The sequence below is a fragment of the Protopterus annectens genome, chromosome 4.part0 (genome assembly GCF_019279795.1).
Source record: "Protopterus annectens isolate FY-2018-M chromosome 4.part0, PAN1.0, whole genome shotgun sequence".
Lineage (NCBI taxonomy): Eukaryota > Metazoa > Chordata > Ceratodontiformes > Protopteridae > Protopterus > Protopterus annectens.
The window spans coordinates 1,524,052,511-1,524,076,593 of record NC_056733.1 but is presented as its reverse complement, the minus strand read 5'-3'; the positions used below and the strand labels follow the sequence as shown (position 1 = coordinate 1,524,076,593).

The window sequence follows — 24,083 nt, the reverse complement described above, 5'->3', positions numbered from 1 at the left end:
GCTGAAGAGCACTTGTGTCCTGGGGGGGAGACAAGAAAGATGGCTCCATGCTCAGCAGGATTCTAATATAGACTTACTACTGGGGGAGGGAGATAGCACAAGGGGTGTAAACCAGGTGGAATGCAAAGAAACCAGAGATGCAATCAGTGGAAATCAGTGAAGGCCTTGGAGGGGGTAAGTAATAATTCAAACTACCTATAAGTGAAGGAGAGAAGAGACAGCAAAGTTTATTAAGGTTGGGAGTGCGTCTTCACATTGACTTGCTAATTAGTAACCAGTTTGTGCACAGATTAGAGTAGGGAGATACATTATTAATGAAAGGGAATGTATAGAGATGCAAATAAACAGGTGGGCCTCCAAGTGATACAAACTAAGGCAGAAAGCACTGAGAGGGCTGCTTGATGGTTGATTTAGTCACAGGGATCTGAATTAAATGTATACTGTCTGTTGGACAGTTAGGATTACTGCACTAGCTGGGGGGGGGGGGCACACAAGGCTACAACAGTCAGTTTTATTAGCACGCGAAGAACTAATAAGAAATACTGCTACTGTGATAGCTTCACTCTCATAACCCATACAAGTAGAATGCCTGGGTGGTCTGACCCTGCTCTTGAGGCTCAAAATGTACATCCAGGTTTACTTTTGCAGTACTGAGTCCTTCTTATACTGTATGGGTGGAGTGGTAGCCACAGACTGCAGATTTGCTTGAGTGTGATCTGAAAAGAGAGAGAGAAAAAAAAGAGAGGATGAAGCTAGTAGAATGAGACAAAGATAGGTTAAAGGAAGTAATGAGGAGATAGGAGGGTGTAAAAGATACAAATCTGAGGATAATGTGGATAAAGCAGGAGAATAGATGCTACTGCTAAAGTTTGAGAGTGCTTCAACAGTTACCATATCACACTGCCATAACTTAGTTTGGAAACAGGTTAATAAATCATGCACAATCCATTTATCAGCCAATTATCCTGTGCATACAAGAAAAAGGAAAATGAACACTGAAGAGCACAGCTGAATCAGTAGCAGAGACAACTGTAGTGCTAAATCAGTAAATACTGTTTCTACCTCCAACACTAAGTCAATTAGATTTACATTACAGTTATAACAGCAGTTGCAGTGGTGGTGCTGCGGTAGCATTGTCACCTCACAGTTACACGTTGCCCATTTCATTCTCAGTTAGAGTGTCTTCTGTGTGGCGACATGCATGAATGGGTGATCCTTCATTGAAGGTTGTGTATTAGGCCCGGCAAGCCAGTACGTAAAAATCTACTGCCAATCATTAGCTGATGGGAGTTCCGCTGTGGCGACCCCTAACCGGGAAAAGCCGAAAGACACAAGCAAACAAGTAGCACAGAGACAACATAGCTCCAGTGGTAGTGTCAGTAAAGCACAATTGCTAAATGACAGAATCAACCAGTTAAACAAATAAGCAGATCAGTAGTCAGGAATCAGAAAAATGAATACTAGTTGTATAGATCCAAATACAGCAAAAAGTAAGTATTACTTTACAAATCTGAATACTTTAAACAAATTTCTGAGGTCTAATGGCTTACCAGCAAGCAGAATGCAATTGCTGAAGAGCACTTGTGTCCTGGTGGGAGACAAGAAAGATGGCTCCATGCTCAGCAGGATTCTAATACAGACTTACTACTGGGGGAGGGAGGTAGCACAAGGTGTGTAAACCAGGTGGAATGCAAAGAAACCAGAGAGGCAATCAGTGGAAATCAGTGAAGGCCTCAGAGGGGGTAAGTAATAATTCAAACTACCTGTAAAGTGAAGGAGAGAAGAGACAGCAAAGTGTATTAAGGTTGGGAGTGTGTCTTCATATTGACTTGCTTATTAGTTGCCAGTTTGTGCACAGATTAAAGTAGGGAGATACATTAGCAATGAAGGGGAATGTATAAAGATGTAAATAAACAGGTGGGCCTCCATGTGGTACAAACTAAGGCAGAAAGCACTGAGAGGGCTGCTTGATGGTTAATTTAATCACAGAGATCTGAATTAAATGCATACTGCCTATTGGACAGTTAGGATTACTGCACTAGTTGGGGGGGATACAAGGCTACAACAGTCAGTTTTATTAGCATGCAAAGAACTACTAAGAAATACTGCTAATGTGATAGCTTCACTCTCATAATGCATACAAGTAGAACGCCTGGGTGGACTGACCCTGCTCTTGAGGCTCAAAATGTATATCCTTGTTTAGTTTGCAGTACTGATTCCTTCTTATACTGCATGGGCGGAGTGGTAGCTGCAGACTGCAGATTTGCTTGAGTGTGCTCTGAAAAGAGAGAGAAAAAAAGAGAGGATGAAGCTAGTAGAATGAGACAAAGACAGGTCAAAGCTAGTAGAAGGAGACAAAGACAGGTCAAAGGAAGTAATGAGGAGATAGAAGGGTGTAAAGATACAAGTCTGAGCGTAGTGTGGATAAAGCAGGAGAACAGATGCTACTGCTACAGTCTGAGAGTGCTTCAACAGTTACCACATCACAGTGCCATAACTTAGTTTGGAAACAGGTTAATAAATCATGCACAATACATTTATCAGCCAATTATCCTGTGCGTACAAGAAAAAGGAAAACGAACACTGAACAGCACAGCTGAATCAGTAGCAGAGACAACTGTAGTGCTAAATCAGTAAATACTGTTTCTGCCTCCAACACTAAGTCAATTAGATTTACATTACAGTTATAAAAGCAGTTTTAGTACATCATAGTAGCACAGAGACAACATAGCTCCAGTGGTAGTGTCAGTAAAGTACAATTGCTGAATGACAGAATCAACCAGTTAACAAATAAGCAGATCAGTAGTCAGGAATCAGAAAAATGAATACTAGTTGTATAGATCCAAATACAGCAAAAAGTAAGTATTACTTTACAAATCTGAATACTTTAAACAAATTCCTGAGGTCTAATGGCTTACCAGCAAGCAGAATGCAATTGCTGAAGAGCACTTGTGTCCTGATGGGAGACTAGAAAGATGGCTCCATGCTCAGCAGGATTCTAATATAGACTTACTACTGGGGGAGGGAGGTAGCACAAGGTGTATAAACCAGGTGGAATGCAAAGAAACCAGAAAGGCAATCAGTGGAAATCAGTGAAGGCCTCAGAGGGGGGTAAGTAATAATTCAAACTACCTGTAAAGTGAAGGAGAGAAGAGTTAGCAAAGTTTATTGGCAAAATTGAAGCGTATTAACCCACCACTGAGTTCGCACAGGAATGGCCGTGCCCGCAGTGATTGACATGCCGGAGGGCAGGGATTAACAATAGCAATGTGCCGTGATTGACACGCAATGCAAATGTAACGGTAAAGCCATGTCAAAAACAGAGCATTTAGTAAGCACAATAATGACACGAATCGCCTTTCCATTCAAATGTTACACAAGCATCTTGACAACCGAACACATTCAAGTGGGTTAATACACTTTTTAAACAAAATACAAGCATTAAATCTGCCTGATTGAAGTTATTATTAAAGGCTCCATATTCCTGCGCGATCACTTGTGTAGTGTTATTGGAGATATTGAAGTGTATTAACTTTGGAAGTGCAGGACATCAGTTACACAGAGTTGTACATTTCTCTGCAGAGAACTGGCTCTGGAAAATTGCTTGTAAAATCTATCAGCCTCAGCATGCATGCTTTCAAGCGTGATCGACTGTGCTTGAAGTCTGTCTTTTCCTATTGTATCGTTACTATGTCACATGTAAAAGCTGCATTTCTGGGGCAAAGTATTGAGGCCATCAGTCACCAATGTCATATGAATGACAAATGTTTTAAGGTGCCCATTTCATATGCATTATGACATTTATGTCACAGCAAACATGTCATTGCACCCTATAAGTTTATAGCTGCAGTCTGTAAAAAACAGTGTCCGCTTTGAGGCATTTTTCCCCTGCCGTTTTTGGCTTGCTGTACAATTCTTTAAGAAACCAGGTGAGAAATGTTTCCTTACAACATGAAACCATGCCCAAGTACAAGCTGAAATCAAATAAGTTTGCCTAAATACAGTTACACAACACGTCTTGAAATGGATTATACTTAAGACACATACATATACTGGTATCGCCTGGTACAATTACAGTATCAGGTACTGAATCCGGAATCTGGTTGTGATAAACAGGATTTGTGTTAGCATGCATTTTTCTGAAGGACACTGAAACTCAAATTTATGTCACTATCTAGTGACTTCAAGCCCCAATGATTGCCAACAAATAACACATTTCAGGAGTAAGTGGCAGCGCAACATTTTGTCTTTTCTCCACACTACAGACAAAAGGAAGGCTTTGGACATTTGTGCCGATTAACTTTGGTAAATAAAGTAATGATCTGATTTCTCATCTGCAGTCGTGAGCGTTTTTCTTTCTAATCTCGTTTTTAAGTCTAATTGTTCTCTGCTGACTATGTAGGGTTGCCATCTTTCTACTGTGCCATTTCCTGACAAACAAGCCCCGCCCCATGCACAATCAAGCCACACCCATTCCTTTTAATAGCCACTCCCCTTTACTCCACCCTTCAGCATAAGTACATTTAAGCCTCACTATACTACGAAGACTGTACACCCTAGAAAGACACCCTAGGGAGAAACACAGGTCAAGGTAAACATCACGGTGATGACAGACTAGAAAGACAGATCTACAGTCCAAGCATCTTATACAAATCATGTAATCATATATTCACTGTAACATCAAATGAGCTAAGCTTTGGTATAGACGGTATACCCTAGAAAACACAGATAAAAGGTAAACAGTTGTGATGACAAACTAGACAAAAAAGCTACATTTAAGCCTCACTATACTACGAAGACTGTACACCCTAGAAAGACACCCTAGGAAGAAACACAGGTCAAGGTAAACATCACGGTGATGACAGACTAGAAAGACAGATCTACAGTCCAAGCATCTTATACAAATCATGAAGTCATTATACATTCACTGCAACCAAGTCCAAAACCAGATTAGAAACTGTTCTAGTTAATCACCACATGTTGAACATCTAGATAGTTACACACATCTTGTCACCATCAATGAATGAGATAGTGCCAGCACAGCTAGTGAATTAATATAAATTTAATATTTAAAAAAATCACTAGTAGCTGTGCTGGCAATATTTCATTCCCCTTGTCACACTAATCTTTGAAAATCTACCTTAATTCCAAAGAATTAATCCATTAAAAAAAAATCCACTTACCTCCAGAAAAATCAGCAGCAGGGCTACTAAAACAAGCTCTCAGCTGCAGAACAGAATAGGCAGCTAAAGGGCCAGCAAGCAGGGGAACACACCACCACCCAGTCCACAGCACTTCTCCTCCAGCAAGCAAGACAAGCAGCAGGGCTAAGGCAATCCTTCCAGGCAGCAGGGCTTCCAGGCAGGGCTTCCAGGCAGCAGGCAGGGCTTCCAGGCAGGGCTTCCAGGCAGGCAGGGCTTCCAGGCAGGGCTTCCAGACAGGCAGGACTTCCAGGCAGGGCTTCCAGGCAGGCAGGGCTTCCAGGCAGGGCTTCCAGGCAGCAGGCAATCCACTGAAGACGATGTCCAAGGCTCCAAGCAAGAATTTCAGATCTTAAGCAGCACCCTTTGTACTACAAAAGTAAAAGGTAAAAACTTAAGCTGAAGCGCCGTTTTATATTCTTAAATTTTCGCGGGCTTTGCAGGGCTTTGACTACTAACTCTACGTGTTGATTGGCTGCTTGCTGCACGAGCCTCGTCTGCAGCAAGCAGCCAATCAACGAGAGTCCAAGACGGGTCACGGGAATGTTTTTTTTTTTTAATACGTGCTGACGAGCCTGACGTCGCTATTTCCGGACTCCGATTACAAGAACCGGAGAACCGGAGTGCCCTACTGATTTCCGGGCACTCCGGAAAAAAAACGGAGGGGTGGCAACGCTATGACTATGTGTATTTTACCTTTGGACATTCCTAGCTAGGGAAACTGACTTGGCAGCTTTCAATCAAAAGGTGGGTGGTGTACTGACATCTCTGTCACAGGCGGGGTTTGGGCGTGACTTGCTACTGCCTATCGGGTGGGTTAATACACTTCAATATCGCCAGTTTATTAAGGTTGGGGGTGTGTCTTCATATTGACTTGCTTATTAGTAGCCAGTTTGTGCACAGATTAAAGTAGGGAGATACATTAGCAATGAAGGGGAATGCATAAAGATGCAAATAAACAGGTGGGCCTCCAACTGATACAAACTAAGGCAGAAAGCACTGAGAGGGCTGCTTGATGGTTAATTTAATCACAGAGATCTGAATTAAATGTATACTGTCTATTGGGCAGTTAGGATTACTGCACTAGCTGGGGGGGCACAAGGCTACAACAGTCAGTTTTATTAGCACGCTGAGAACTACTAAGAGACACTGCTAATGAGATAGCTTCACTCTCATAATGCATACAAGTAGAATGCCTGGGTGGACTGACCCTGCTCTTGAGGCTCAAAATGTATATCCATGTTTAGTTTTGCAGTACTGAGTCCTTCTTAGACTGTATGGGTAGGGTGGTAGCCGCAGACTGCAGATTTGCTTGAGTGTGCTCTTGCGGCTCAAAATGTATATCCTTGTTTAGCTTTGCAGTACTGATTCCTTCTTATACTGTATGGGTGGAAGGGTAGCCGCAAATATATATGTATATGTATATTTGCTGACCTCATCTGATCCCAACATAGTAAAAGTTCTGACACATAAACAGAAGTATAAGATGACATCTTTGCATAGTTTAGTAGAATCCTTTCAGAAAAGAGTGGGAATGGAAATTAAATCAGTAGAAGTTGTGAAGCAGATAGCACATGAAAGTGCCAAAAAAAGAAAAAGTATAAAGAAAAGGGCAATTAGAAGATGAAAGAAAATTGTAAAGTCCACAAATGTAGTGACAAGTACAGAAAATTCCTCAGACATCTATGCACTGACCATGATTTGACTCGGGAATAGTTAAGGAGGGGTGAATTTAAACCAATAGATCAAAGAATAATAACGACGACCCAAGATAGTGGGTTAGCTACACATCATTTACAAAGCGCATTGAAAAAAAGGAGACTCAGAAATATGCAGGTTCTACAAAGCAGAACTGGAAACCATTACACATCTTGCTGACAGTTGTAATGCATGCATGGCTGTGGATCTCTATACCACAAGGCATTATTGGTAATTATGAAGAGTTCAGATCACAATACCAACAGCTGGTACAATAGATGCAAGAAAACCAGATATAGTATTCAAAGAAAATAGAGAAAAGTAGCAGTAATCATAGAAATTACTACATCCTGCAATCATAGTGTCTTATGTACTAGAAGACAAAAAATCATAAAATGCTAGTATTTGCAAGCTGAAATGAGACCAATGTGGAAGGAAGAAATCCAAAGTGTTTCATCAGTGCTAGTAGAAGCAGAACTAATAAAAATAATTTACAATCATATTCTAGCAATATATGTAACCCCATGCAAACTGCAGAAGGAGGCAATTCTGGCTACACCGTGGATACTGAGAAGAGCACTCACTTAGGAATAGGGTCCATTGCTGTCATGGTAGTAGAAACAGAAAGCATTTGGAGAAATTAAAAAAAAATCAGAAAAGATTTACAATGGAAATGAATGTAAACAAAATAGATAGGCAACAGACTAAAACCTGAGGACTAGAAGATAAGTAAAGGACAATTTAGAATTGGTAGGGTGTCAGAGGATTGCAAGAGTAGGGATGAGGACTACAGATATAGCGGGTGAAGGGACATGATAATGAATTAGACATATGGGAGATATAGAGGCGTGGGAAGGGTTTACATTACTTATTTATGCTTTGGTCATCAGGTTATCTGACTTTTCCATACCTCTCAAATGCACCTTACTATAGGGAATATTCTTCATTTTATGTCTTAAAAATTCCATGTTTCACACTGTTCCACAAGGAAAACGTTTATCACACATTCATTGCTGAACTTTTTTTAACATGTATTTATGGTAAATTATAATGACTCATTGAAAGAACCCTTTATATGTGTGAGCTGAAGCTGTTAGTAAGTGTTCCACATGTTGCCTGTTTGTTCCTTAAATAGTGTTCCACATTTTGGAGATGAAAGATTAAGAGGTATGGACTGATTCAAAGCTCATTTTCCGTACCAGTCTGTGGAGAAAATCCCCAGAATTATAGTAAAATGAATATACACATAAACTAAACAGTAAAGTAACTATTTATAGAGCCATAGCTGGCTCATCTAGGAGCAAAAAAAAAAAAAATATATATATATATATATATATATATATATATATATATATATCTATCTACTGTCTCCAATCTGACTCTCCTAACTTCTGTTTCAAAGAGGAGCTCCTGTCCTCTATGCCCCTTATCAGAAAGCGAAGTGCATAAATAAATAAATAAATAAATAAATAAATAAATAAATAAATAAATAATATTTTATTTTAAATTCTATGGTAAGCACTTAAATCATGACATCAGAAGTAGTATAAATGCTGGTGCTGCAATTGTGCTTCCTAACACCTTGCACCTGGGTCAGCTGCCACTTTGCCCCATACTAACTAGGCTTCAGACTATGTATATTTACTCAGTAACCTTTGAAATGGTAGGACCCACAGGAGTATGTCCTGAAATACAGAGATTGAATGGCTACTAAAATGGATTTGCTTTTACTAAGTTTGAGATGACCGTTTCTTGGAATATTCCCTTTTCACTGAGCTATGGCAATCTCAAAGTTGGTATTTATACGTTCAGGAGGTGTAGAGGGCTTTCCCCCCTGCAAAAACAAGTTTAAAGGAGAAGAGAAATGTTTGGTATTTGCATTTTTGATCTTGTTTATTTATTTATTTATTTATATATATATTTTTTTTTGCTGTGTCATCAGTTGCCATTATGAACGCTAACATTTCAGTAGGAAGTCATTTTTCTTATGGAAATTTACATCAGTTTTATGCACTTTTTTGCTAGACTCTCTTTTCTAAAACTTACGTTTATATGGGGGCAAGTCCCCATTCTTTCAGAATTCCCCACATTTTATCTCAAACTCTTTAAAGTTTAAAACATATTTTTGCATATGAGGACGCAACACCAACAATGCCCTCTACTCCTAATATACACTAAGTCTTATGTTGGCTAGCCATGGAGAAAATGAGAAAAATCTGTAGTATATGGGACAAAATCTGTATTATATAGGATGAATAGTTCCCTCTGGAGTGGAATAACATTTTTAAATGTGTCCTATTAAGTGTGAAAACTCATTAAGGAAAAACAACTCAGTGAAAACATATCAGCAAAGTGAATACAGTGAGAGGGCTGCCAGTCTGTCCAGATAACTAAGATTTTAAGACAACTGATCTTTTCATTAGCTCATTCACTCCATTGGAGCTCAGGAAATTTGCACTGTAACTTCCAATGGGTGGAGCCTAAGCCTTTGGACAGAATCAAATTATGTCATCACATTTCAAACAAAAATGTTCATATCTCTGGAACCATAAGGGTTACGAAAGAAGTATAAATGGCAAACTCTTCAGCATAAACTATTTTATAGTGCTAGTATTCTTTAGCTTCTAAGTTGCAAACATAATGTTATAAGTCACAGTAAGCACAGTAACAATTACATTTGTAATATTTTGAAAATAACTTACAATGTCTCAGCAACTACTCAAATTACACACATACTGTCAGCAGCGTTTTATTCATCTAGCTGAGAGCTTTCATATGAGGCTAAGGAGTTCTGTCTGTGTTACTTGGTTGTTGAGATATTTAGAAAAATGTGAAAATTATATCTATATAATCTATATAAATTAATATAATAAAAATAACAGTTAATATCTGTTTTCCTGCACTAGACAGAGGTGAAATATGCCTGCTTATGGTGACACTTATGCTGAGCTACTTGCAAAATGACAGCAGATCAACTTAGATACTAGTTTCAGATATATATACAGCTTTTGATAGACTTTTTTTACACCTATTGAGCATTCCTTGGATAATAAAATACAATTAGCGCACACTCAGTTATACAAAGAGGCTGGTGATGTTTTTGCTGATGTATGTTGTAGTGAACTCATTGATTGAGTATCAGCTTATGAACAGAGTTTACTTACAACTAAAAAGAAAAAACTTCAGTGTGACATCCGTGATTTCAGCAGCAATTGGATTTTTGCTTGGCCCAGAGAACTAATTGTGATGCGTAACACACCCAGGGTGAATGAGTTGAATGAGAATCTTGTTACCATAGCTACACCTACAATGGAAAGGAAGTCCCGCCCTCTATTCAGAGTGCTCCAACACATTCAGTGTACAGGACGCCACTTATGAATGAGGCTCTTGCCATTCTGGTACAGCAACCTGTAGATAGAGCTCAAGAAGTGGAGCCTGTTGTTAGAAGTAAAGTGGGCTCCGTGGTAAGCGAACAATTTTTTTCCTGTCTATCTATCCCTTTCAAGAGGCACAAGGCAACATCGGTCGAAAGTACTTCAAAGGGAAATGGGATAAAAAGGAAGCAACATTTCCAAGGCAGCAATTATACCCTGAAAGGATGTGGAACATGAACAATGCAACTTAGTATGGAACATTTCGGATCGAATACTTACAGAACTTGAATATAAGGTACATTCATTCCTGCCCAGATGGCTGATTTACCTGAAACTTTATTAGACTTTAGACTGTTTATACGTAATTTGTTTTTGAAAGTCATTTTTAAAGATCAAGAATTTAGTGATGCCACTTGTCTTTTTAGAAAGCCTAGTGCTTTTATACCTGCAACTAATCCTGCTTTTGAATTTTTTCTCAAATTATGTGAAGAAGATGTCTATAACTTTTTTTGGTAACAGAAAATGTAAGAAGTTTGTCAATCTATCTATTGATGAAAAATTGGCTCTTAGTAATTTACATAATGACTGTACTATAGTTATACGTCCAGCCAATAAAGGCGGGTCAATAGTTATTATGAATAGGGCCTACTATTTTGATACTATTAGGGACATGATGAGTGATTCCAACACTTATAAGAAAATTGATGTGGTTGCAATAGAAGCAATGAAATCAAGAGTGCAGAGAGTACTTATGGAAACACTGCAGATGGGTATTATTTCCAAGGAAATGTTTCAAAATTTTATGATTGAACAACCACTAGTTTCATATTTACATAGGTTACCTAAAGTACACAAGGACCCACGAATCCCTAAATTTAGACCTATTGTTTCGGGCACTGGCTGGTTAACAGAATCTTTTTCCATCTATATTGAAAAACAATTAAGACCTATATTAGACAAATATGACTTAGTATTAAACAAGTGAAGCAATCAGGAAGGAGAGGAAGAATCTTGGTAAACCTTATTTTTCCTCACCCCAGAGAAGAAATGTTTCAAACTATAGATCTAGAGATAGAAAATTTTGTTTTAATTTAACATACAGTGGTGAAGTCAATGTTTTTAAAAATATAGTTAGTAAACATTGGCATGTTTTGCAAACTGATGAAAATACAGCTGGAATTCTTGGAACTAACCCCTCTTTTGTTTACAGGAATAAAAAATCGTTAAGAAGACAGTTATGTTACCCTAAACATGAAGGGCAAGATATGAACCATATACTGATAGGCACTAAGGGATGTGGTGCTTGTAATTTTTGTACTAGTATAAATGAAGATCCGAGCTTTATACATTCTGACTCTGGGTATAAGTTCATGTTTAATGTTTAAAGCAGATTATAACACCAAAAATCTAGTATATTTAGCTAAGTGTATGACATGTAGAAAATTTTATGTTGGCAATACCAATAGACGTGTCCGTGAACAGATAAGAGACTATTTATATTGTATTAGTAAAAGATTAGAGTACAGTGCACTTGCTAAACATGTAGCACAGGAAGGGGATCAGCATAAATTTGCCTTTCAGGTATTGGAGGTCACCAGGACTGATATGAGGCTAGGTTACATTATTAATAATACTGGACGCAATAAAACTAGATGGATTCTTAGACTCAGAGTGCATAAAGGCTCCGGTCTAAATGATGTAGTCCCCCTGAAACCAGAAATAAAGAACAGAGGTTTGAGAAAGTCATTTATAAAATATTTATACTACATTAGTTAATATAACATATAAATATATCTAGATTTTCAGGTCATTCAGTGTAAAGATGGATTTTTTAATATAGTTTTTATGTATCTTGTTTATACACGTTTCTTATGAAGGATGTTTTTTACTGTGGTTGTCTTTAAATAGTTCTCTTCCTGAGCACATGTACTACTTTTTTACATAGCACATGACTGATTATTGTTAATTGATGTAGTATTTAAACCTGCATTTTTTTGGTCTTTTTGTGACCTGAAGAAGCAATTGTTTAAATTGTGAAAGTGCTCATCTCTTTTTTATTAAACTTTTTGACTACATTGGATTTGGAATTTCGTCTTTTATCAGCCGTGGAACTGCACTTTGCTTGTTTTTTACATTTGTAATATGTTGAAAACAACTTACAATGTCTCAGCAACCACTCAAATTACACACATACTGTCAGCAGTGTTTTATTCATCTAGCTAAGAGCTTTCATATGAGGCTAAGGAGTTCTATCTGTGTTACTTGGTTGTTGAGATATTTAGAAAAATGTGAAAAATTATATCTAGATAAATTAATATTATAAAAATAACAGTTAATATCTGTTTACCTGCACTAGACAGAGGTGAAATACTAATGCAGTTGAGTTTGCCATTGTGTAAGCTTTAAGATGAAATCTTTTAAAACCTTATACATAGCATGATTTTGGAATTATTGATGCAAATATGAACAAGCAATATTTCATGCCTAGAGACGTCAGTAGGAGTTAACTACAGATCCGCCTGGAGGCATCACTTGGATGTAATGAGTTAATAAAATCTCTGAGGTCTCTCAAGTTGAATGATATGTTTAGACAAATACATCCCAAAAGGTATGTTATATTCAATAATGAATCTGATGAGATGCAAAAGGGAAACTAAGACCTCTTCAGCTCTACTGGAACTGTTTTTGGAAATTAAATGAGCAGGATAGAAAGTTTTCCAAACTACTATAGAGACATGATGATCAAACAATAAGGAATTATCATCAAAAGTGCTTAGATTTCTTATAACAGTGTCTAATCGGAGGTTTTCAATGCCCTGTGGAAGTGAGATGGGCAGGGGAGAGGCATTTATCTAGCCTTAACTTTAACTCTAAACAATGAGCATTAACCACACACACACACACACCCACACACACACGCACACACACACCCACACACGCACACACCCACACACACACACACACACACACACACACACACACACACACACACACACACACACACACACACGCACACTGCACACCACTAATTCTATCCCCCACCTAGTCCTTACTCTGACTATAAACCATAAAAACATGCATTCCTAATCCAACCCACTTAGCTTACACACAGTTTGAACATTCTGCTTCTGATAAATACAACACTCAAAGTGTGCAATCAAGTCTCGTTCTTTACCCAAACACACTGCTGATCAAATTGCTGCTTGACAGTGTCCAATGTGTATGTGTGTGTGTGTGTGTGTGTGTGTGTGTGTGTGTGTGTGTGTATGTGTGAGGGTGTGTCTACTTCAAAAGATTGAATTTTTGAAATGTCAAAACCCATATGGTCAAGACCATATGACATTTTAAAATGTTGAACCATTTTGACTGAGGCTGAAGTAAAGTGGAGATGAGGGAGTGTGCCCTTTTCCCCATAGTAGAGCGATCTTGGAGTTGATATATAAATAGGGTGTGGGGAGTGCTGTGGGGCTTGCCCCTCTGCAAAAACATTCCCCCAGATTCAGCAAGCTCTGCACAGAGTACAGGAATAGTGCAAGAGCTGCTGCATGCAACATGGCAGACGAGCGATCCAGGAATGAGCTCCCGGGACGTGCATGAATGCTCCTACACTATTCCTGCAGGGACACCACTGCTATATGCTAATTACCTCATTTGCTGTTGAAAACCATGCAAATGAGGTAAATTCGTGATCCAGGAAGCAGGCAGGCATCTGTGCAGGAATAGTGTAACCTGCAGAAATGTATTCGGTTACTAAGCAGATACATTTCTGCAAATTATAAAATGGAGGCATGACAGCTCAAAAGAAAGCATCTGTTCAATGTAGTAGGCATGCCAATGGCCAAATATATGGCAATTGGCATGAAAATTAGCTGCAATTTTATAAAAAACAAGTTTATTTATTTATGTTTTGGCCAATCTTGGCCGTTTAAGCATAGGGCAGCGGTGCGCAAACAGGATTGGCCCGAAAATAAGAAAAAAGTTGGAAATAAGCTTTTAAACCAAAATCAGCATTTTTCCATAATAGTCAATGGCATGCATAAGACAACAATACCAAGGAATAGTGGTTGCTAAGGGGGGAGGCTGAGTGTGAGTGTGGTAACTATGAATTAGCATTCTGTTTTATGCAAATGAGGGGATTGATACTGAATCACAGATTTTCTGGCAGTGTTAGCTTGCACCCAACAGTGTAGGTGCAGCAACACCATTGTATAAGTCTAAGAGGTGGATGACCTCATAAGGGGGAGTGTCATGCATGCTGTAAGCTTATTGGAGCTCTATGGCTCGTGTTTGCCCTCAGCTAAGCACAGCTAAGGAATGGTGTGTGTCTGAGGCTGCCTAGCAGTGTTTACATTACCTAAACAGGTGTGCACACCATGCACCAGGTTTTAAACAAAACAAAAAAACAAAAAAATAGGAAATAGCAGCTCTGTTGACATCTGAGCACTGGGTGTGCACAGTGTGCATCGGGGCTTAAACAGGAAGGCAATGGGAAGGGAAAACAGCAGTAGGTTCATAGGTTGGTACTAGGTTATTGGCCCAAACACCTATACAAGCCTAGCCATAACAATTCCCTGGATATTTCTTCCCACAGTATTTGCTTCCCTGGACCCCTGTCTAGCAGGATGACTGATGTGATCCCCACGGTGGATTTCCTATCTCCCATCCAATCGTCAAGGTTCATTTTGAAAAGGGTGCTCTGCTTGACATGTATGGGCAGTCTATTCCAGACTATGGGGAGTCTCTGGGTCAGGAACCTATCCCTCCAGCATGTTTTGTTCATTGTGATGACAAGGTTTAGATCCCTGGAGCTTGTGTCTCTGAGGGATTGGGATTTCTTTAAGTGGAGTACGTCCAACAGCTCAGTGTTTGACATGGCCTTGTATGTTAAGCAGAGATCACCTCTGAGTAGATAATATGCCACAGAGTATAGCTGCAGTTTTTTTAGACTGTCAGCATAGGGCATCTGCTTTAGGCCTGTGATTCTTTTAGTGAGGTATTTCTGCGGCCTTTCCAGCTGTTGCAGATGTCTTGTGAGGTACATATCAAATGGGGCGTTGTACTCTATAATAGGTCTAATGAGGGATGAATACAGTGGGACAATGACTTTCTTTTTGCTGGATGAAAAGTCCTTAGTGATGAGGTGTGCCACCTACAAATACCTTGGTATCCACTAAGTAGGAAGGCAATAAAGGAGAACTAGCATAGCTGGCAGGTGAACTGTATCAGAATCAACCAATTACACATGGAAGAGCCTATCACACTACTATAAACTATGCAAACACCTTCCAGTCTGTTTTTTCCCACAAACTCTACACCACTGGTGTACACAGACGGGGAATTTTTACCTGACAAAACTAAAAAAATGTTAGGGGCTGCTATTGCTCTCATACATCAATATGTGCAAGAGGCTGAGGGTGGTGAGGATGTGAATGCTGATGAACAACCCACAGTGAGGAGAAAGAGAAGAGTGTACAGACCCAGGGTAACCTACCAGGGGCTACATGTGCTGGAGATAGTGGAGCGCTATAGGGTAGACAGGGACATTCTACAGCAAATTGTTGAGCTGTGCCAGCCATGCCTCACACAGAACCAAAAGAGGGGAACCCATCCCAGTGGATACCAAGGTATGTGTAGGTTAGCCACAGGTACCTTCCAAAGGGCAACTGGGGATATCATGGGGATCTCACAAGCATCAGCATCCAGGGTACTCCACCAGTTCCTGGATGCCAAGTCAGCACATGCCAGTGAGCACATATATTTCCTCAACACCCATGAGGCGTTCACCAGCAATGTGCGTCTCTTCCACCAAATAGCAGACTACCCTGAGATAGTGGGTACTATAGACTGCATGCACACACACATCAAAGCACCACCTGGTGAGTGGGGTAGGGTCTACATAAACTGCAAGGGCTTCCCCTCCATCAACTGCCAGGTCATGTGCGATGCCCAGGACATTATCTTGAATGTGTGTGCTAGCAGCCCTGGAAGCTATCATGACTCCCACATCTGGCAAATGACACAGCTGTTCCAGTCATTTGCCAGTGGGGGCATCCCATACGGCCACCTAGTGTGGGATGCTGGCTACGCACTGGAGTCGTGGCTGATGACACCCATCAGAAATGCACACACACCTGAACAAGAACTCCATAATGAGGCACACACACAAACCAGAATCGTAATAGAGCATGTGTTTGGGATGCTCAAGTCATGGTTCCACTGCCTGGACATATCCAGTGGAGCCCTGCAGTACTCTCCAGCTACATGTACACAAATGTTCATAGTATGTGCCATGCTACACAATATGATCCTGTGGAAACAGCTGCAGCAGAAACAGCACAGGGCAAGGCCACACAGCCCCCCCCTCACCATTGCCAAGGCCATCACAGGCACTCGGAGGAGGAACTACCTGAGCCTGCCCATGTAGGTGGAAGGAGGCATGCCCAGTATGCCCAGGCCTTGGCAAAGAGGCAACGCATAGCACATACACTGACATGGTAGGGACACAGGGGATGACACCTCTTTCTGACTTGCACATACAGTAAAAGGGATGCCAAGCATGACACTACCTGTGCTTTACCATGTATAGAGAGTGTACTATGTGCATCTGACATAGTCAGCCCTCCAGCACCGTCCTCAGTACTGGCACAGCCACAAGGTAAGTCACTCTTCCTATCAATTGCTGAATGGAGTAGTATGTTCTGATAGTTGTATCTATGGTATGGATGTGAACATGCAAGGGGAATTAGGTGGCTGAATGGGATGGCAGCAGATAGTGGACACCTATATGAGCAGCATGAAATCCATAATAAATACTGGTGTCAACATACTAGGCAGTACCAGACAAGGTGACAAATCCCACTGCAGTACATGTGGTGGCCCAAATGTGTGTCCATAGGACACACACATGCATGTCAGTGAGGCTCACATACCCACCACCAGCCTCAGCCAGCAGGACAGGTGTAGATGACCATAAAGAAAGGCTGGGCTAAGGCCTCCAATTGATAGCAATGGTTAACTGCCCTGCTCCAGACCTACACAGACAGACTACAACAGGTCTGGAAGTTGTATGTTAGTTCTGAAGAGTAAGAAGTCTGAAACTGAAATGTAGGTCAAAAAAAACTTAGGATCTGTACTTTACTGATATGCCTCCAGTATGCATGATAGGTCGGAATACAAAATGAAATGGAAGCCAACAGAGTACCTGAAATACCAGTACAGTCATAGCAAATGTTTAAAGTCATCAGGTGTGCCCCCTCCCACAATCCTATGTAGAAATGCAGTAACATGTAAGTGTGAGGTGTAATAACAGTGGAGCACAGATTACCCGAGCTGGCCCAATATACAGGATAGATTGTTGCATGTGTACAATATGCAGGGGTCCATGTGTTAGGTAGTTGTGTGTTCAATATTGTCTGGAGGTGGTCAGCATGTGGGCATGGAGGGTTGTGTCTTGGTGGCCTATGGGCAGTACTGTGGATGACAGGGCCATGTTCCAACAACTGCAGTGCCAACTACAATGCTTATCAGCAATACCCATGTCAGCAGTCGTCCATACTCACTGTCCAGATGTCAATATCTGTCACTGTCTGAAAGATGGACATGCCATGAACGTGGGCCCAGACATACACACAGTACACAGGTGAAAATACCCTAGACAGAGTACATAAAATGTAACTGCCAACTACACACACTTTTGGAATTGTACATGCAGATTAGCAGCACATTAGTTGTCTGTGTAGTAAGGAATACTGATGTTGTCTGGCCAATCACTAGCAGACCACAAAAGGCACAGTTATTAAGTAATGAGAGACTGCCTATGTGCCTGGACAAGGCAGCATAAGGGTTATGTCCTATATATATTTGTGAGTCAGCAAGTAGCTTTCATATCAAACATGCACTCAGCTCACCCCACCATCAGCCACAGGTTTATCACAGGTCATATCCTTGCTGTTGGGAATGAGTACAGTATGACCCCACTTCTGTATGGGAATACCAACAGAATGCAGCATGCTAAAGAGGTGTCTAATGCAGCTGTGTCCCTAGCTGCAAGCATCACCCTGTCTGCATCCAGACCAATGGATTAATATGGACAGGAACTATTGCAATTAACACCTCGCACACTTTCCCTTTCACCCCAGGGGAATCCACTGGCTCACAGCCTGTGAATGTAGGAGTGACAGAATGCACTGGCCTGCTACAGATGACCTGCATCACTACAAAATGACCTACAGTCCTCTGTCAAAGGCCTGTGCCTCACCCATAGTGCCAATGTATGGTATTTTATGGGGTCCCAACTAACAACATAACAGTCAACAGAACACAAATGCAAGGCCATGTTGACAAATACCAGTAGCATGCTCACCATGTCCTACTGCATGAACTGTGGACCAACCCCTAAATACTGCTGGGATGAAGGGCCAACTATAGGGATACTTCTCAGATATCACTCGCATAATGTTAGGAAGAGGATAGAATAACAGAGTGGGGGGGTGTAGAAGCATGGACATCATGGAGTGTGTGAAGTCTGAAACTCTGATGTGTGTCCATACAACCCCTGCCTGCAAACCCAGTAATCCAGTAATGGGTGGCTACAAGCCTGTTTGCAAACCACAATGTGAAGAACAACTGACCAGATATATAAGCCCTGCCTCTGGGTAACCTGGGTGAATCTGTACAGCTGAGAGGTATGGCCACAGCAGGATATAGCCATTCTGTTATGTCGATATATGTAGAAGGAGGGGATCCTCAGCCACCATATTACCAAGGTGCTGGACCATTTAAACAGACCCATCAGCAAGTGCCTGCAGATATCCTTCCAGAATGGCATGAATGTGCAAGAATATGTAGGCTGCGGACCATAATACTGGACAGCTTCATTCATCTTGTATTTCCCAAGAAATAACTGTGAGCAAATAAGTATATCTGTCAGCAGTTGATGACATAATATATCACAGTACATATGTCTGAATATCTCTGCTAACACCAACCATGTAACACAAGCAGCACAGACAGCAATAGTTACAGTATCCCACTATCTGTCATCCATTGTGACTCCATATTGTCAACCCATCTACAGATATCCTGCAGAAACAGGTTGCTAGCTGTAGGTGTAGAACTCCAAACCCTGGACTGGAGTACAGCCCTACCTGGAATGGATTCACACACTCAATACAGAAGGTTATACCGGACATGCTCCTACACTTCGAGAAATGAAGACCATATCTGAAAACACAGTGGACTATAAATATTTGTCATTCGCAGATGTCTGTGCACACACACCAAATTGTGCACCAATCATGCTTTGCACACACATTGGATAGGAATACTCACACATATCCAAGGCCAACTCACTGTAATATGTCAAATATACACACACACACAGAGATGTGGGGAAGAGAGAGAGAGACAGACAGTGATAGAAAGATTTCCATTATGAGGCCTGTCCCACCCACCACACATCCAATTGGCCAATATCACATGATGTGCTGATGTCAATCACTGTAGACATACCTTTTGGTAGCCCTCAGCCCTATAGTGTCTGTGGTGCTAGTGATAACTGTGTAACACGATAGTACAAATAAGTGTTCATCTAGCATTTGTATATCCAGTCCTGTCAAATGTAAAGTTGTGTGTGACTGACTGTGTGTGTGTGTGTGTGTGTGTGTGTGTGTGTGTGTGTGTGTGTGTGTGTGTGTTTTCCAGAGGAATGATTTATGGCCGATTCACACACACTGCACTTCCCATTGCCCATGTTAGCACTCCTGCTGATGTCAGTCACTTTGAAATAATCCTCTGGCCAAGTCTCAGCCCTATAAGCTATGTGGTGCTTGTGATATATGTGTAAAACTGCAGTGTAGTAAACAAGTCAGGTAGGAGTTCTGACCCCAGCCATGGCAACTGTGAAACTGTGTGTGACGATTAATGATTTTGAGGCCATTCACACTCACTACACCTCCCATTGTCCTACTTCAGCATGCCTGCTGATGTTATTCACCTTGAAATAACCCTTTGGCCAAATGCCAGCCCTATAAGCTCTGTGGCACTTGCAATAACTTCGTAATACTACAGTGTAGTATACTAGCTAGATAGGAGCTATAATCCCAGACATGGCAACTTTGAAACTGTGTGTGTTTGTGTGAGAGAGTGTGTGCGTCTTTCATTATATCTGATTTTACTGACATTCACACTTACTACACTCCCCTTAACCCTCCTTTAGCACTGCTACTGATGTTACTCACCTTCAAAGATACCTTTGTACAGCTCTCCAACATGTAAACTCCATGGCCTGTGCTATAAATGAAGAACACTGTAGTAGCCATAACTATGTAGGAATGTGTTTGAATCTCATTGGTGGCAAGTGTTTGTGTCTGTACATATGTCTATATATGTACATCTGTGCCTCAAAGATTTTTGGGCCTCAGTGCCTGACTTGAGCAGTCCTGCAGATATCATCCACCTTAGAAGTACCTGTTGCCAACCTTAAACCACGAAAGGTCAGTGGTGCATGTGGTAAATGTGTAACCATAATGGTCCAAAAAGATCATTAGATAGAGGTTTTGACCTCCCCCTGGCAGATGTAAATGTGTGTGTAGGGTAAAGTTATTTTTGGATCTCTCACTCACTACATCACTCAATGCCAGTATTTACAAGGGCTGGTAATGCCCCTCACCTTAGAAGTACCTTGGGACAGCATCCATCCCATAAGCACTGTGGCATGTATAATGCAGTACACTATAGTAGCAATACATAACTAGATAGGGGTTTGAATCTCAGTACTGCCAAGTGTGTGTGTTTGTGTCTGTCATGAGTATCCTGTGTCAGGGTTGTTGAAATTGTGTAATAATAGGATCCATTGTGCTTTTGCTAAATTATTATGTTGAGGACCTAGTATATATCACAATGTCCACATTACAAGGCCAACAGATGTCAAACACTGGAGAGGTTGGTGTAGACAATCCACAGCCCTACATGTGACAGAATGGATTAGTGAACAATATAGACAACCCTTCTATTACTCAGAGAGCACTCTCCACCCACGTATCATACACAAACACACTTGGCTAGGCGACAACCACTATATCGGTAGTTCCGACATATTGCCCCCCCAGATAGTAACCACGGTGTGATAGCAGTGGACTACGCCCACATATCATACACAAACACACTTGGCTAGGCAACAACCACTATATTGGTAGGTCCCAGCATATTGCCTCCCAGATAGTAACCATGGTGTGATAGCAGTGGACTACATGCCTGTTGACCACAACAGTGCCACTGACATCAGAAAGTACTTTGATGTGTTACATTTCCTGACTGTGTGTTATCCAGCAAGTAAAAGGACATGGCACTCTGTTCCATCCCCTCAGTAACCAAATAAATGTGTACAGTGGCCCTTTTGCCATGTTTCCCACTGGATGCCTGCAACAACTGTAGAGTCTGCAAATGTACCCCACAAAGGGAATAGTATGCCTTATACACATGCCATGTATGGACAGACACCACTAACTCCATTGAATACTCGTATCATACTGTCATTGTAGGTGCAATCATGACCTCAGTTACATAGGCAGGTCTCACCAAATGAGGTCAGGAATGCTACATCAGAAGATAACAATTTGTCCACACAACATGCCCCAGAGACCTCAAGTACACTTCCACACGTCAAAGAACATGCATGTGGGACATGTGAACAACCCAGACACTGTTCATGTTTTAGAATATAGATCACATACATGGGAAGCAGTGCACATCACTGGCTACCCACAACAGAAATCCAGATGAGTGGATGGTGAATACAATACCCACCCCTGGGGACCACTCCAGGGACTACACCCCTGAGCCACACAGAGACTATTGTCATGTGGCCTGCTTACAAGGTATTCCCTTGGCCTAGCTTTGTAGAGCCTTCATCCCTACTCACCTACTACACACCTGTGAAGCAATGAACCTATGAATCTCAGTACTGGCAAGTGTGTGTGTGTGTGTGTGTGTGTGTGTGTGTGTGTGTGTGTGTGTGTGTGTGTGTAGAGATGAATTATTTTGAGGCCATTTACATTCACTACACCTCCCATTGCCCTACTTTAGCATGCCTGCTGATGTCAGTCACCTTGAAATAACCCTTTGGCCAAGTTTCAGCCCTGTAAGCTCTGTGGCACTTGTGATAACTGTGTAATACTGTAGTATAGCAAACTAGTTAGGTAGGAGTTCTAATCCTGGTCTTGGTATCTGTAATAATGTGTGTGTGTCTTTGTTGACACCTGATTTTGTGGACATTCACACTTACTACACTTCCCTTACCCCTCCTTTAGCACTGCTGCTGATGTCACTCACCTTCAAAGATACTTTTGGACAGTTTTCCTACATGTAAGTTCCGTGGCGCATGTGGTAATTGCGTAACACTGTAATAGCAATACATAGCCCGGTAGGGGTTTGAAACTCAGTATTGGTTTGTGAGATCTATGTCATTTAACTGAGTGTTCATATATGCGAATACAAGAAGTTCGAACTGGGAAGTTTGAAAATTGAAAATGTCAAAGCCACAGAAATATAAATTCTTTCCTAGGGAAAGAATTCAGTTGGCTGTTTCTGCGGCTTCGACATTTTCTCTACAGTAGTGGGAAAGTTATGGATCAGGTTAAGGTAAGTGTGTGAGTGTGACGAACGTTACGGTTTGGGTGTGGGTAAGGTAAGTGTTCAATAGTGATGGACTTTAGGGTTAGGGCAAGGGTAAGGTAAGTGTGCGATAGTGACGGACTTTAGGGTTAGGGTGCGAATAAGGTAAGTGTGCGATAGTGACGGACATTAGGGTTAGGGTTTGGGTTAAGGTTAGTGCATAGATAGTTGTGTATGTAAGGTTTAGTGTAGGTTTATTAGGTTTTGGTGTGCTTGTGTTGTGTTTGTGTTTTTCAGAACAGCAAATTTTTTTCTCTGGGAAAAAAATTTGCTGTACTGAGGTTTTGATGTTGTCATATTTCGAACATCCAAGTTTGAACATATAGTGTTCGAAATTTTGGAAGTTCGATTATATGGCATAGACCCAGTTTGTGTGTATGTTATCAGTATTCTGTGTGGGTGTTGGGGTGATTATGTAATGACAGGATCCACTGCAGTGTGGGTTTTGCTACATTACTATATTGAGAACCTATATGTCCTAATGTCCACATTACAAGGCCAACAGTCGTCAAACACTGTAGAGGTTGTTGTAGACAATCCACAGCCATAAATGTCTACTGCCATGTGCAATTACTATGTGACAATATAGATTAGTAAACAATATAGGCAACTGTTATAATACCCAGAGACCACTCTCCACCCACGGATCATATACAAACATGCTTGGCTCTTTTTTCTCATCCTTTCTTACTTTCTCTCTGTCTCTCTATCGCTCTCTCCCTCTCTGGTAGATGTGGAAAATGCATCTGTTTTGTATAGGCAGCAGCTTGACTTCTGTAGGTAATGCTCATGATCAGCTGATGGCCTGTGCACGAATTGGAGTCCCCCACTTGCTAATTGTATGTGGAACAACTGTGGTATCATTCCTATAGCCAATTGCATGGAAACACACTCCTATAACTAAGCACTTCATGTGGATGTTGGCTCTTTTCCTTCACTTTGAGCAGGACTTCATGTGGGTGTCTGAAAAACAGCATCACAGAGGATAGCTGGAAATATCTCTTACAACAAACACTGTGGAGACAGGCCAACAAACTGGAGGGGGATGTTCCAGACATGGGGACAGAATGTAAGTATTGCTGTCCTACATTTGAAGTAATGTTGGTTTAACTGGGTTTGTGTGGATATGGCTGTTCTG

At 41.0% G+C, this 24,083-nt stretch overlaps 1 protein-coding gene across 1 annotated transcript in view; it reads left to right on the top strand.

Moving 5' to 3' along the window:
* Positions 1–24,083, top strand: part of LOC122799938 (coagulation factor XIII B chain-like) — a 479,343-nt gene that overhangs the window by 197,481 nt on the left and 257,779 nt on the right. The gene's annotated exons all lie outside the window — the stretch shown is intronic.